Genomic DNA, 5,074 nt, shown 5'->3' with positions numbered 1-5,074 from the left:
CTTTCCCTTCGATGGGACTCAAACCCACGACCCTACAGTACGCTAGACTGGTGCTTTAACCAACTAAGCTACGAAGGACCTCCGTCGACCTTCGCAACCTAGCGGCTACTGAACGAGCTCGAGATTCCCAAATTGGACGCATAGTCAAATCACTCGCAATCCATTTCTGTACTGAAAGCTTCAACCGTATCACAAATGTTTATGGAAGTGAAGTGTACGACGAACGGCTTTTCCCTTAAAACGACACAATAAACGGGCCGACACGTCGTGCAATGCAAATTTTCGAATGATTTTCAGACTGACAAAACAAAAACAAATATCTCAGTCAAACTAGAATCAACTAATAGGCGAATGTTAGTACATTTTTTGCTCAAAAATGTCTCCGTTTAAAAATCATAAGGAATGACGAACTTTTGGCGGATGAATTTGCCTACCATTTTGAATAAGAATCTTAAACAGACTCATACTGACCAACAATCGTTTTTATATAGAGATTGAACGGAATTACTTCATTGCTATTTCTGAATGATGATGGATTGATGTTCATCTCTGGATACGATATAAAAGAGATAAAAAGTTTGTTTTGATAAGACTGCCTAACAACGAAAGTTCGTCGAATTTATGCAATTTGATGCTTGTTGGAGACAATTTGCACAGATGTGATAGTTACAATAGGGTTACCAAGCGTCTATCTGAAAATATGTCTTTTTCCTCTTGAATAAAAACAATTTATCTATGTATTATTTTAAAATTTATATCATATTAAATTTGAAAAAAGTCAGCTTTTCACTTATCCATGCATTTAAATATTCTCATGTGCGTCATATGAAGGCCTTTAAAATCAAAAATATAATCATAAGCTGAGTCTGACCTACTTTAAACTTCGACTCAATTTCTCCAAAAGTAGGACTACCTCGTAATTAAGTAGAAGTTACCACTTGGATAAAAATATGGTTTCATGGAAGTTAAGAATGCTCTTTCATATTTTTTACAACTATGTTCTGCAAGCTTACTTATCTATCTGAGTGCTTTTTAATTTTAGATAGGTCTTAGAGTGTAAGTTTTAATTTAATTTTTAATTTTAGATAGGTCATAGAGTGTAAGTTTTCGTAGAATGAATCCAAACAATATAACTTTTTTAACTGGACATTGATTTAATACCGGCGTAAGAGCTGGAGTGTCATTCAGAGTCAAAACAAGAACACCGAACAATTTCAACTTGTAGATGTAAATTTCACAAAACCAGCTACATTTCACAATGATCTCCCAACCGAATTGCCAATCGAAGTGAAGATGAATTTACCGTGGATGTCCAGAGGAGGAATGTCCTAAAATGATTTGCCCGAAATTTAATATACCCAAAATATTGAAAATAATTATTCCTAAAAATTCAAACGACTTTTAACAGCCTTAAGACTTTAAATTTTAAAGACTTAAGACAGCAGTACCTCCCCTCCAAGATCATAGTAATCTATATAGCTCATGATTAATTTACTTACCCATTCATTTTGTCCACCTAATTTTGAATTATTTTATAGCCTATCATATGAGAAAACCAGCAGCAACATGCGAATATAAACGAATATAAACAAGCTTTAATTGCCCCCGGTCCCAAAAAAATAATTCTGTCATAATCCGCCCATAAACCGCAATTACCGATTAAACAGCCATTTCGGCCAGAAGCAGTAGCGCGACCTCGATAAAACTTCGTCATCCGTTTGAAACAAATCCCACAAACGTTGAAAAACAATGAAAGCGACCGCCCCAACATTCGACATCAATTTGATTTACAACCAGTCAACATTGATATTCCTTCAATCGTCATACATACCAGCCGGCAGCAGCAGCAGCAGCACAGGTTGGCCGAATTTGATCCCAGTCTGTTCCACAAGGCTGGCCATAAATCGATCATAAAATCACCGACATTCAACTTTCCCGTCAAAGTCAGAAATTATTATAACTACAAACAGCTGTCGCAGTACAGCAGAAAACACGTCCCCGTACTAATTGAGGCTCATAAAAAGACGATGTTTCCACCGTGTAGAAAACCAAAAAACCACAAAATTACAAAATCCACCATTGAACTGCACCACCAAAGTTCCACCCCGCTCGGTATGGGTTGACTGGGTGGAACAGTCACAGGCGTTGGCGTGAAAATTTGGTTATATTAATGGTACCTTCCTATATGAACAGTCGGAGCTCCTACTGCACGAATATCAGCTAAATTTTCTGGTAGCGTACCCCCATTAGTCGTGTAGCCGGAGCGCTGACTGTCGAATGCTTTTATTTTCCGAATCTCCGAACTGACCTCGTCTGACATGGAGTGTTTTGTGACATGCAACGGCGGTTTCGGTTCAACTGAGCTTATTCGTGGGATACGAGCGACATCCAGACCGAATCGGGCTGCTTTCGTTAATTAAGAATTATAACTAGCTTTAATTAATTCTATTGTAGGTTCTTTTCTTTGGCGTTGGCTCACTCTTGTTCTAATCTCGTACTCAAACGCCCGCCAAGACTTTATGACTCTGGACTTTGTGATTTAGCGACGAGTTCGAAGCTTGCAGCAGTCGGTTTTGGTGTGGATTGAGTGGTAAGAAGTGCAGAAGTATTTCCAGTCATCAGGAGAAGACATCATCAAAGTACCGCCTGCTGCTGCGCTCAGTCAGTATGGTGGATCTCAGTGCTGATGTTCGGTCATATCCTGTGGATGCACAAGCTACTGTAGCTGGAAAACTTTTCTTATTATGCCAACAACATTGCCTCTGTTGAAAGCAAGTTCATTCTTGGATAGAACCATTTTCAAGAGACGTGAAATTATTGAATTACACGCGATGAAACTGCAACGGATACTTCTCACTCGTTGCTTAGGAAGGCAGCCACAAGTTGACTGTTTTCATATTAATTAAATAAAGGATTGACTAAAATAGTACAGTAAAAAATTTAAATTGCGTGGGAGGAGTCACACATCATAAATAAAATAAATCAGAAAAAGACACATTTCAGCGTAACGCGCGACACCATGGGGAGCCGACTATTTTGCCTTTTTTTCTACGTTTATCCTCTACTGCCCAAGAACGCCTTTAGACGGGTACTTGGATTATTTTTTTTGTGATTTTTAATTGTTCAGATTGCGGAATGATTTTAATGTCGACCAATATTATAAACTTCAATGTATGTTTAAATGTAATTTGATGTTGATTTTCAAAACTTTAAACAATCCTAACAATTAATGGAAAATTGAGTGAACTTTTCTTCCTCCGTTTTTTGCTCGTGTACCTTTGAAGAGTTAAATATTTGTAGATGATTATGTTTCCACAACTAAAGGTCATGATGGTGAACGATACACTCTTAAATATTTATTCAATTATTGAGTGAAAAACTTAAAATTTAAAAATTCACATAAATAAAGGAAAAAAAATTATTTTTTTACAAGGAAAATAGAAAAAATACTTTGAAAATTTGAAGATTGCAATTACGTTAGCATTGAACGAGAATTTTTAAATTCTATATATGTTGATAAATAAAGATAAACAGGAACAAGAACTTATTTTATTGGAAAAAAAATAGCGAAATGAAAATTTTTATTGTCTAAAACATGCTTACATCGTTTTAAGAAAGCAGAACAGTGATTGTGGGATACTCCCGGTTTGCACTTCAGCGAAAGGACTCGCGACTGAACCATTCGGATAAACTACGCGATAACGGTAACAGCAGTGGTACGATCACTAGCGCATTTCGAATGATACCACTATCGGTGTAGTTGTATGAACTGTAATTTATTTTACTTATACATATAACACCCGGCGCACTGCCAACGATCGGTATCACCGGTGGTCGAGATAGAACCAAGTGCCCCTACATGTATCTCGTATCGTGACTCGTGATGCTGCGAACGCATCTGTGTAGGTCGAGAGAGGCTATCGTGTGGCAAACTATGAGAACAAACAACTGGCCATTGATCAGTTCGCATCTAGTGCGTATCGATACAGTGGCTCGCAAAGAAAATGAATTACTTATCTAATTCGGCCCTCCTTAGCCGTGCAGTAAGACGCGCGGCTATAAAGCAAGACCAAGCTGAGGGTGGCTGGGTTCGATTCCCGGTGCCGGCTTAGGCAATTTTCGGATTGGAAATTGTCTCGACTTCCTTGGGCATAAGAGTATCATCGTGTTAGCCTTATGATATACGAATGCAAAAATGGTAACCTGGCTTAGAAACCTCGCAGTCAATAGTGCTTAACCTTCTGTCTGTGCTCAAAAAAACTTACGTTACTTAAAATTAGGAGAATCAGTTGAAAACTAAAAAATGGCAGCCTTTCAAAGTGGCCTGGGGTTATATTGACCCCAGAGCACAGACAAAAGGTTAATGAACACTAAGCTACGAGGCGGCTCTGTCTGTAATGCCAATAAGAAGAAGAAGAAGAACATTTCAAAAAACTAAATCCTAATTTCATCACTTGCATTGACGTCTCTCTCCTTGGCATCCAACATTCTGTTCGTCGGGTTCCTTAGATGACAATCCGCTTACTTCTCGATGACTTCTGGATACTCCTGCAGGCCACCTACTGTGGTACCTGTTCCAGACGCGAATACTGCCAAAGAACGAGACGACTTGAATCAAAGACATAACAACAAATGGAATGACATAATTTATCGATCGCCCCCTGGCGATAATGGACGAGATCTCCATTCTGCCAAAGTTTTCATCTATGGGGGCGTGTAACGCAGTGCTGTAGTGGCAGTGGTAAGGCAAAGTAACGTTGAAGTCTTCGACGAAGTTTTCTTTTAAATAGAAAACCGATTGGGATCCAGAAAATCATGGGTTGTTGGAAAACATAACTTCTTCCATCAGCTGCCATTGGAACCCCTAATGGGGCCATACTTTGCCTCATTTCTGCAAAAGATCCTTGGAGACGAACGACAATTGTTGACGGATAGGGTTGATCTTCAATAATAAATAATAAATAATTGAATAACGGTATACTATGGATGAATCCAAATCTATTGAAGAATAACAATGCCTTGGTTCCGGAATATGTATTCTAATAAGGAGAACGTAATCTAATCGCCTCCCTCG

Source organism: Armigeres subalbatus, chromosome 3 (assembly GCF_024139115.2).
Source record: "Armigeres subalbatus isolate Guangzhou_Male chromosome 3, GZ_Asu_2, whole genome shotgun sequence".
NCBI lineage: Eukaryota > Metazoa > Arthropoda > Insecta > Diptera > Culicidae > Armigeres > Armigeres subalbatus.
Note: the sequence above shows the minus strand (reverse complement) of the source record.